Source organism: Pholcus phalangioides, unplaced genomic scaffold (assembly GCF_987345545.1).
Source record: "Pholcus phalangioides strain wild (caught in Gottingen) unplaced genomic scaffold, Ppha-v1.0 ptg000004l_1, whole genome shotgun sequence".
NCBI classification, from domain to species: Eukaryota; Metazoa; Arthropoda; class Arachnida; order Araneae; family Pholcidae; genus Pholcus; species Pholcus phalangioides.
The window spans coordinates 48,791,118-48,803,264 of record NW_028301597.1 but is presented as its reverse complement, the minus strand read 5'-3'; the positions used below and the strand labels follow the sequence as shown (position 1 = coordinate 48,803,264).

Here is a 12,147-nt window from a genome sequence, read left to right as displayed (position 1 = left end):
GTCATCAACAAAACCTCGCAAAACTTAAAGAAATATGACTATAGATATATTGGAACTGGTGAAGTGTTCGAAATGCTTCAAGTAGTGCCACGAGATGTGTTCATAGTTAACAAAACTCAAAAACTTTGCGATTTCTGTTTGGATAAGTAATTTAGTCAGTATATAACGCAATATATTTGCTCATAAACCTATAATAAACTTATGTATAAACATGTCTTAGCGTCGTATTTATTAGAATCTTTTATGCATAAAAGATGACCCTAATATATCCCTGCTTTTTCTTTCCATTTGTATTGTGCACCTAGTGAAGTCAGAGCCCGTTGGCCTTTCACAGGTTTGTATGCTAAATAAATGTTTTCGTCTCCATGAATTTATTATAAGAGATCCTAACACTGTTCCAATCAAGTTCCCAATAAAAATAAACGTGTAATATTTTAGATAATAACTTAAAACGGGGGACGGAGTTAGGACACCGTTGATGAAAATCCAAAATTTGCGTTTTGGATTTTTTTGGTTAGAAAAAGCTTATTTAGTACAATCACTCTTGTAGCGCAATTAGGTATGGAGTTCAGTTACTTAAATCAGTTTTTGAATTATTTTCAACTCTAAACAGATTTTCAGAATTAACGATTTTGCTTGGCGGGGGGGGGGGGGGGGGGAGGGTATTTTGGCACTTTCCTCTTTATGAGTGAATATCTCTTGAGCTGAAAACGACTAATACAGGGGGTTCCAACATAAAGCATTAAACATGATTGAAATTTGCTTGCTTCATTCACATTATTGTACATAAATCCAACAAAATTAGCTCTCGCACACAAATTATTTGCACGATCTCATTCGACGACATTAATCTCGTGCTGTACCCCCGTCTCAGCCCGCAAAACTGAATTTTTTTTCTATTTTAAAGAATTATTTTGGTGGTCCGCTATATGGAAGGCTTTACTATTACTCGAAATTTGCTTAGTTTAAGGAAAATTATAATAAAATGTTCTGCTTTGTCCCCTTGCGTTTACGAATTTGGAAGATGATAGATACATAACGCATAGTATAAGCTTTAGAAACTGTTATGATAATGCACCTATATGTGCTATAATTTTTTTTATATTTTTTAATAATCCAGTTCATCTCTCAAACAAAATTAATTCCCAGATATTTGATGATCTATCTATGATTAAAAAATAATTATCTTATTTAAAATTTGTCATAATTTTCTCATTTTGAATAAAAAATTTTGTTCCCATGTTTGAAAATAATTAAATTTTGAAAAAGTTTTGTTTTTTATTTATCGCAAGAACTGTTTTTATTGGAAGTTTCTGTCGTGATAGGCGTGGTAAATTCATTTTACTAGCTATCATTTCTACAATCGGTCCGTTGTGTATGATTTTTTTTATTTATTTAAAGGAAGAGCAATGAACTCCGGTATGTTCGTCCTAGCTCTGGATATGAACGTATCCTACGTAACTAAGCGCGAAAATTGGATATGTCGTTGTTTATGATAGCGTGCTGAATGAAAGAGGCCTTTGGCCTACATCGATGGCTGTTGGATTTTTTTCAGCCTAAAGTCCTTTCTTGTCTTTTTTTTAACCAACTTCTATTATTATTTTTTTCCGTTGTCGTCCAATATGAAAATACGGCCAATCGTACCTCTGTTGATTTCCAACACAACGCCTTTGTGTTTGGTTTGTGTTTCTGTGGAGGTCATTTCAATCTCACGTGTTTCGAAACGACCTCGCTGCTATGATAGGTGTTTGATCGGTGACTTCCTCTCTTCTTTTTCCTGTTCAACACTAACGCGGGAGTTATCTCTCTGACAGAACTAAAATAAAAAGCCTATTTGAAATGCTTAGTGCTGAACAGAAATAATGATCAGGTTCATTTAGGGTTTGATAAAGTAATCATGGGGGGAAATTCAGTTTTTTTTTTTTCGACGATTGATCAAGAAAATGTTTGATTCGAAAAATTCCATTTTTTTCCTTATGAAAATATCCCCCTCGCTCACTCCTTGTGTGAATTTCTGCACATTTTTTATTGCAAATTTTGTTTCATATTCATCACATTTGGTTTTTGTTTCGATGAATGTGATCGATGCCCCGTCCGAAACAACTTCCTGTATGATGGTGCTTTACGCAAAACGATGAATATGACAAGATGAATGATTGTTTTGGTATCAGTTTTCATACCATGAAATCATTTTTAAGTTTTTTCCCCCCTCCTAGAATTAAGAGCGGGTGTTGAGTAGCATGGGCGGAGATACGCCCCCCCCCCCAGAGTCAAAGGTGGAGTCGACTGATCTAATGTATGTATGAATTGACATCATCTTGCCCCCCCCCCCCCACAGACTTCCAAGTCTATCTCCGCCCCGCCTATGTTGAGTAGTTTCATTCGGATCATTTTAGATTCTTATTAGCCATGAGGTTTTTCTTTGCCCCGCTTTCAAATCACAAATGTCAAATTTCTTGGGATTAGACCGGGGATCTTACTTTTCTCACCCGCGGCATCCCTTCCCGTAATCAATGCTTAACCACTGCTCCCCTGAGCAATTTAACTGAGAGTCTCTGCTAAAAGCCTTTGACGAAGGTTGGCCGCTCACAGTTTGAGAATCCCTGGATTAGACAGTTTCCTCTTGTCAATTTTGAGACAACGGTGTAGCCTCTAGCCGTTCCTTTATGTGTTGGGTTTGGATTACATCGTGTAGGGAGTTCATTATGAATGACCGATTCCTGCATCTATATAAAAAGAATAATTCCTTCAACTGATACAAAAATCATATTACAGCTATCAAATCAGAAATAAGTTTTCCATTAGAGAGTGTCTGCACATGACAACTTCACGTTTTCGTCTCTCTGACTTTAGATGCGGGAAGTTCAAAAATCGATTTTCTTTTCGTTCCATTGATTATTATTACTAATTTAATGATGCGATATTTGAAAAAATAATAGAATTTAAAATTTAAGTGATTTCGATCATTCATTATAATGAAATTTGATCTTGGGGAGAATCATGTTGTGAAAATGTTATTGTATGGATGATACAAAAGACTTAACGCGTTCAGATCGAAAAATGTTTATTTCAACCAACATAAGAAAAATTTCACTGAGAAAAATTTATATTCATCAGTTCAGTCGTTCTCAATGTATGCGCCGGGGCTTCTTCGGCTGCCTCATTAATGTGCGGCTATTCAATAGATATGTGGGCATTGAATAGGCACTATACTTGTTCAATACTGCAATGAAGCAGTTCTTTGTTAGACTATTCTTCTGGGGAGCCGCGGATACATGTCGGCAAGGGAGCAGTGGAATACAAAAGTTTTAGAACCACAGTTCATTCACCAGGAGGGCTTTCAAGACATTTTTTAACTTGCCCCCCCCCCTCGTAAATCATAGGAAATTGTATTGAATCGGTAGCCTCCACCGCACCTTTGGCTCATTCCAGTGTGGGGGGAGGAGGCGTTTTGGGAAACATCGGATCAAAAAAAGTATCTTAGGCCGGGATCACTATATAAGTTTGATAAATAATCTTTTACAATACTTTAAAAAAAAGTAAGCCTATTACATTCGCTCGAATGCCTAATCCCACCCTGAGAACAGATAGTTTGTGAAGCATCTTAATATTTGAATCCGATTGTATCCATGAAAGGCTTTAACTTCTCCAGTTTCGAAAATTTTGGTATGATTTTTTACGTAAGTAAATCTGATGTTAGACAAATCAAAGAAATTACATGTGGCTATGAAATAGAAATAAAATTTTTGGTTACGTCAGTGATTCTCAAGCTTTTCTCGCCCATGGCTCCTTTATCCCAGGCGTCAAGTCAACGTGGGAGACTATAAAAAAATCGGTATTGGCACCTAAAAATTTGTCCGATTACTAAATTAGTCTAAAGACGACAGTAAATTTTCTGATTTCATGTGACAGGCGGTATTTTAATCTAGGCAAGAGAAATTACGCTCCGGAAAAAGTCGAGAAGGCATGATTTAGGATAATTTTTCTTGAGCAATAGAAGCAGTGGCTCCAGGGAAATTTAGCTGCCGCCTAAATGTTTTTTTTCGATTTATCAAGCCCTGCCTTATCATAGATAACATATTCTGATGACAAAACTATTTTTTTAGTTATTTAAACCGAGTTTCAACTGAATTGAAACACCGTCAACATCTTTGTCCGAAACCAACGCCCGCCCTTGACAAAGTTTGGCGACGCCCGCTTCGGGAATCATTGGATTACGCGAACGTACTTTTTTTGCGATTTTTCGACAAACTTAACTCCACCATTAGATTCGTCCAGTGTTTCACTTTCTTACGGCTATTTACGTGACTATTTCTGTCTGGTGGTAGCGTGTTACTATTATACGACTTGAGACTACGGAATGTTGTATACTAACCTACATTTGGTCAATGGCTTCTCGCATCGCTAGCGTCAAGCTGTTCGCCTTTTATTCTTATTATTTTCTAAGGACTTTTCGGTTTCTATGACTTGATGACTTCTTTCTCGTATTTACCTACTGGACGCTGGTCACGGTCTGATTACTGTCCGTCACGACAATATTTCAACTTATGAAGAACTTTGTGACCGCTATATGCTGTTGGTGTAATCTACGCATTTTCAGCTTGTTTTTCTTGTTACGTTATGGTCAGGATCTGTGGGACAATGACAGAGATACTGTTACTTTTTCATAAGATTTAATTAGATGCTTGTGTGTGCATTTTTTTTCTACTTTCATTTTTATTTATTTTTATGTTCTGTACATACCAATATCACCGGCGATTATTTATTGAAATGAAGCATTTCATTGAAAGGAAACATTTCTTCTCGATATAATCCGGGAATCTTTGAGACCATAACGTGAAAACCCATCCATTAAATTCATTATTACTACTACCTATTTCATTTTTTTTCGCAGCATTGACGAGGGATATAGCATAATGGTTTGTTTCGGATCAATATCTTACTGAACTGTCGCGTTATGTTTGCGTCTGGAACCATATTAAATGCGCATTCATCGGCAATCGCACACCCTGGGTTTTTTTTGTTCGGCGTGTTTGTGCGTCCGACCATCTGTGACGATCCATCCGCTTCGTAATTCAAATTTCGACGATTTCCCGCATAAAAGAAAAAGTTGAACCTGTTGATTTGGTTTCTTGTCTGGTAACCGCTGGCAAGTTTATAATGGTGAAGAGGGGGAAAAAATTGTTTTTTGCCCCGGGGCAGAAACCGCATTTCGTCACGCGCGTGCGTCTACCTCGATCCACGCGTTCATCAGTTCTGCTTTGATGTTTCCTATTAAAAAAAAAGGAAACCAGGGGTTGAGCAGTTTTTTTTAAAAGCAGCGTCCGGATTTCCCTACTGGTGGGCGGTGTAAAGTAATTAAATTTTATTAGAGAATGTTATTGATCCTCAACTTTTGACTTTTTCTGTTATTATTTTTGATATTTGTTATATTACACGTGACATTTGCTCGATACTTTCACTTGTTAGAAATGCATCACAACACATCTATTTTTATACAGTATTATAAAAATTACGTCCTCACCAGTTACAAAACGACTGTGGTCAGTTGATTTTCCATGATTCCCCAACTTTGAGCCGCTCCCACCCCCCGAAATAGGTGTTTGATCGGTAACTTCCTCTCTTCTTTTACCTGTTAAACACTAACGCGGGAGCTCTCTCCGACAGAACTAAAATAAAAGCCGTATTTGAAATGTTTGGTGTTGAACAGAAATAATGATCAGGCTCATTTAGGGTTTGGTGAAGTTAATTAAGTTATGGAATTAAGTTATCCTTTTTTTTCGACGATTGATCAAGAACTAAATGATTCGAAAAATTCCATTTTTCCTTACAAGAATCTCCCCCCCCCCCGCCCACTCCTGTGAATTTCTGCACATTTTTTATTGCAAATTTTGTTTCATATTCATTACATTTCGAAAAATCTCGCCGCAAATAATACGACTTTATAATATTTAAATTTCAAATCATTAGGTTATTCATTCGTTATATGTTTCGTCTTTAGGAGATAAAATGTGGCACCTAAAGACACATGCAACATATCAGGGCTTGGCAGATCCTAGGTCCCCATGACGACTGAGAAATCTGTATTGGCACTTAAAATTTTTCGTGTGTGATTACTAAATTACAGTATGGGGACAGCAGAAAAGTTGTGAAATTCAGCTTATCTCACAACATAGAAGAGAGTTACTGTGTTCGAGAAAAGTTGAAAGAAATAAATTTTGGGCTATTTTTATCTAGAAAAAAAAATGATTTACTCTCCTAGTCAAGCATAGTTGGCTGGTTACTAGATTTTATCCCGATTTATCATGCCCTGACTTGCATAAATTGCTCAGGGGTGCACAATAATCAATTCGAGACAGCCATCCTCTTCAGACATGACCTATGTGACTATATAAATTAGCTGCCTACAACTTTATTTTTACTGATTGCCCTGAGTATTAAGAGAAAACACTATCAAATGAGAAGCAGAAAATGTTTTCATTTAGAAAATTTCTCACGTGGGAAAATTTTTGGCCTGTGTTGGTATAATAACGTGGATCCGATAAAATTAGAGAACTCGATCGTGAACTAGACGACATGGGTGAATCGACTTCCTATGGGATTTCTTGGGATCCGAAACCCATAAATAACTTGCTGATCCGCTTCTTCGCCCTCCGGCTGTCAAGTTTACGCGACTGTATTCTCAACTGCAAGTTCTCAAACTTCAATTATTTTACACGTGTTTTCTTTCTCCCCTTAAAAATTAGCTGAGTATATTACTTTCCCCATCATCACTTGATCGCGTGACACTATGCTTAAGCTAGATCCACACTCGTGTCCAGCTTGGTCCAATAGCAATTCGCAAACATTTTCTTCCCCCTGCTGCAATGAAGCACCAGCGGCATATGCTGGCTAAACACTGGCCCAATGTTCCTTGGCGAATATCTGCTTTCAGAACACACTCCGTGTTGTACCAACAAACCGTCGTTCTTCTACTAATGTGTGGCCACATGGATTTGAAGATCGGGAAGGTGACCCCCTTTTACTATTTGGGGGGGGGGGCTGTAAGATACTGGTCGTTCTCTTCGACCAACCTTCCAGCCTCCAACATTTGACTATCATTGTCAGTGGTGGAGCGGCCACACTACTCGCCCATGGAACGTATTGGGTCAGGCTGGACATGACTGTGCCTCGACTTTATCCGATGGAAATTTTGAGAGAAGAAAATTAAGGGGAGGGGGGAAGCTGACACACACATACAGCGTCGTCGTCCCTTAATTTTCGTCAGATTTCTATACACGTAAAAATGCCGAGGTGAAAAATTCAAACCCCTTTTATTTTTGGATCCTTAACGCCTTATATCAAGGATACTTAATCTTTTGTAGTGTGCGGACCACTTCATTAGTTTGAAAACGTGTCACTGCCATTTAATTGATCTGGAAATATGCCGCGAGCTGCTTAAGTAATCGGTCACTGTGCCGCTGGTGACTTAGTGATCTCTAAATTCGTCGCAGGTTACTTAAGTGATCTGAAAATGTGCTGCGAACCATTCAGATGAAGAACTGCACCGTGTGGGGTCACACACATCTGTTAATATGCTTCAGGTGACTTGAGTGATCTCTAAAGATGCTGCTGGTTGCTTAAGTAATGTGTAACTTCACCGTGTGGGGTCACTTGTCATCTGGAAACAAGCCGCTTAGTTTATTTTTACAAAATTAGGTTTGACGCTGCGGGCCAAATTGGATGACTCCGAGGACCACGAGTTGAGCATGTATGCCTAATATAGTACATATTGTTCGAAACTTTCATTTCTCCTCCTTTTTTACGTAGGCACTTCATTTTGATAGTGCAGTAACGTCTAAAATTATAAGCCATCAAATTTGTAAAATTTTGTTACACGAGACTGTGCATATAGTAGGTAAAAGATGAGCTCTTCATCAGAGAAGGGAAGAAGGTGCTGGGGAAAGAGAGAGAAATGAATTGCAATATCTGGAGATTCCAGATAATCCCTTTGCTTTTTGAGATTCTTTTAGTTTTACTGTGCTGGTTTTGCATTGAATCATCAACTCCTGAATCGTGACATCAGTTTCTTGAGCATGTCTCGCGAATGTGTCGCCATATTATTTACGGGATTCTTATCTGCGTAGGAATGAGTTCTTCGCCTATAGTTTATTTGTTTTAGCTGTTTGTGTGTATATAACGTGTTGAACTAACAATGCCGCGATCACACTGTAGTGATTGCTGCGAACTGAATCTTATGTTTTACGTGTAAGATAAACAATCACCGTCACTTTGTCACCTTGATGTTATTTACGTTTCCTTCTCAAGGGTCAGCAATCGAAGTCTTCTCAAGTCTCGGAAACATTAAAAATTCCACAAGTAGATGTGATTGTTTTGAAGAAGAAAAAATCCACCTATGTTTCGTTCATTTTCCCTGTTTTCTTTTCCTTGTTCAGTATAACTTCCTCTGAACGGACCCATGGTTTTATGCAGAAATCTAAAAAAAATCCACAGGAAGTAGGTGGTGAATGTTAGATTTTAATACGCATATATTTGTTTTCTTGATTTTTTTTTTTTTTTTTTTCAGCCCTCACTTTCGATTAAAAGGAAAGTTTTCAATGAAACATGTCGAGGTTGGGTATGATTTCCTAAGTGAAATATACTATAAATACGTTCAAGGTATCGTTGAATAAAATCTGAAATTATGCTCTCCCCCTCCCCCCCCCCCACGTCTTGCATTGGAATTTTAAATTCGCAAAATGATGACAGACAAGATATGACATTGATATGTAATGACAGGATGTACATTTCTATCCGGGAATATAAACGCTTAAAAATTCTGATTATATTAATATAAATTTTTTTTTTCATCTGAATACATCAGAATGGTATTTTTGTCTGTGTAATATTTTTAAAAATATTTATTGTAAACGAAATACGCAGCACACTGTCGGAGTAAAAACTAAATTCAGTGATGGCCCGAAGTTATCCGACAGGAGGGACTGACGGTAACCCGAGGTACGATTTTGCATAAGCCACATATGAATATTAGTCAATTGTAGCGGCAAAATTTACGAAAAGCGCGTTGTTTTTCCTGGTTACTACAGGTGTACAATACCACTATGGTAATTTTCTGTGACTTCATAAAATTTTACTTGATTTTTATGACAGCAATTTTGTCCTTAAAAAAGTTTTGTCAAATAAAATCAATGCGAATGAAAGTCATGTGTGTTGAATGCTTTGATAACACCTTGACCCAGAAGTTCTCAAAGTGTGTGTCGTCGCTGGTAGGAGTTTCGTGGTGAGCTACAAATATTTTGCGTGCCTATTTATACTATGTGAAGTAGTTCTTTTGTAAGTGAAAATATCTACCAAACTATATTCTGGACAGCCGCAGATGAACCATGAAGTTGACTTAGAAGTTAGATAATCGAAAGAAATAAGTTGAGTAAATTTTTGAAGTCAAGAAAACAGTATGAAATTGTGACCTTGTATGGTATCTGTCATTTTTGCACACAAGTGTTGGAATTAAATTTCTACATAAAGGCAAAGTTTTCATCCTTGTAGTCTCTCAAAAATCAGTACAGTTTAATTACGTATGATGTTCCGATCTAATAACACAATTCCTACTTGATAATCATTTAATAATCTCTATTGTCTCAGCAATAACCCCGTGATTGTGTTCGATCGAATTTCATAAATGCGCATTTTTCAAAGAAAATCGCTGAAGTCCGAATTCACGCAACTCGGCGTATTACTGTATCGGAGAATTTTTCAGCTCAACATCTGGGAGATGAAAATCATGTAATGCTGAGCAGAAACAATAAAGACGAAAAAGCTGGAGCAGCTTCACATAATATAGCAACTCACAAACAATAATTAAGATCTTCTACCTTACAGCAGAACCGGTTGAGACGGACGGACATTATTACTACAACGTAAACGCTTGTGACGCGAGTGATGCCAATTCGAATAGGAATTTCCTACGTCTTAATATTGCTGAAAAGTTGATAGCAAAGAAGAAAAGAAAAATCGAAATGAATTCGAAAGGGAAAGGAGAATCTCTCATTTCTTTTTATGCGTCTCACTTCCTTCCAATATATTCTGCTTCATTTGATGCTCTTCATTGGTATACCTGTTTCTTATTTCTTTCATAGATAGACGTCATGCCGTTCTCACAATGGTATGCCGGTTTTCTCCCCTCTCAAAGTTTAAGGCTTTTTTATACGTGTGTATGTGTGTGTAAATGTCATTTCTCTTTTCCTTTGCTCTTCTCGCTCTCATGCGCTGCGCTTGCATCTCTGGATACATATGCATGTGCTGCTGCGCAGGCGGCGTGGAACGTGGTGGTACTTTTGTGGACTATGAACGAAGGGCGATTTTCTTGGCTTCTGTGATGTGAGAGGACTCAATTCTGGCTTCTTTTCCGCTTGGGAAATATGTAAAAACCGTCTCGCCTATTTCCCAAGGACGCCTTATTCATCTTTATCTTCTTCACTGGCCTGTCTATTTATTTCATGCGTCGTGTAACTAACTGCTGAACCTGAATAATTTTTTGACGTATTCCAGCTCCCATCTTTAGTGGAGGTTAAAAGCTTTATATGGCTATACGAAGTACCAGCGAAAAAACCATTATGCAATTCGATTTTTTACTCTTTTGCCAGGGCGCATCTTTCAAAATAAGTATTTTTGTTTCAGAGGCTTCGGTATGAATGAATAAATATATATGTCTGAGCTGAAGGTCTTTGAACTGATAACATGAAAGTTGGATTCATTTGTAGTTTTTGAAATTATGTTACATTGTGAAAGAGAGTAGGGTGGTCACGCTGTACGAATTTCAGTCTGTATAACAGGGGTGGCCGAGGAAGAATTTTTAAGCGAGCGAAAAATATTTTCGGTGCTCCTCAGGCATCTAAGCCACACCTGAAATAACCTGACTGTGGGTATGTCACTGTCAATATATTGACACACTTCAACGTTTCATTCTCTCCAATACATTCAGACTTTGAACCTTAATGCAGGGCATGACAAATCGCAAAAATATGTAGGATCCAGAGCAATTTTTTAGGAGCCAAACATTTTCTCCAAAAAAAAAACAGGTAAAAAAATGTTTCTTTTGACTTTGTGGTGGCGTTGGTAGATACGCTGTGATATAAATTCCCAAAGTTTTGTGCTGTTCTCAGATTCCAATTCAGCAAGCGCACACAGAAAATTTTTGTCGTCCAATACCTATTTCTTAGAAATGACCCGTGCGGCGCCGTAGAGCCACCCCTGCTGTATAGAATCAATTTTTGTTCTTATGTTCTGCTGAGTTTTTTCTTTTAATCCCTCTCCCACGAACGCCTCTTTTTATTTTTCCCACTACGGAACCCTGCATTGCTGATATTCGAAGATTCAGCGTGAATAATCGTCATTATTTTTCCATTGTATCTTCATGAAAGGATTCGCTTGTCAAATTAGGTAATTTTGATTTTCTGAACTCGCAGACAAAATTGCCGCTTGAAATTTATTTTCCATCGACTTCACGCACAGAATGTATCGTTATTGAATCATTATACATGTTATCGGCCCTCGCCGTCATTCAATTCAGAATACGTTATTTATTTATTTCTTTTCTCGAGGTAAAAAAAGAAGTGATTGTTCAAGCCGGTTGTTCTAGAAAGAAGGTCTCGAACTGAATTCCTCCTTTATCGGTCACAGGCTTGTCGATAGTGTGTTAACGTTAATCGTATTGTTTCAAGCCCCCCCCCCCGGATTAATTCATTTTGTTTAATGTCAATTGACACTTGACGCGTGACGTTGTCAATCATCTTATTCGTTCGTTGTACTTCAATGGCGTCCTGTTGTCTCATAATAACATCTTTTTTGCTCGAGGGTACAGAAACGTGTTTGTTAATATCGCCTCTGAAGTTGATTTAATTTGCATTTGAAATGGCTTATGTTGTCACGTCACACAATAAAGACGCTTTGGTGGGTCTTCGGTGGATGTCAAGACATGTTTGAATGTTCGAAGTGTAGATATTTTTTTATTCGTCAGCTTTGATGAGAAAATTATAAACTTGTTTTTACATTATTACGGTATTTTAACGTGTTTAACAGTTTTAACGTTTAAAGTTTCGGCTTTATTGCCGAAAATTGGGTCTTAAAAATAGGCATGTGGTTTTTATA

The 12,147-nt window shown here is 37.6% G+C and overlaps 1 protein-coding gene across 2 annotated transcripts in view; it reads left to right on the top strand.

The window, feature by feature from the left end:
- The window catches only part of LOC149087771 (partitioning defective 3 homolog), an 86,789-nt gene that overhangs the window by 23,586 nt on the left and 51,056 nt on the right, over window positions 1–12,147 (top strand). The gene's annotated exons all lie outside the window — the stretch shown is intronic.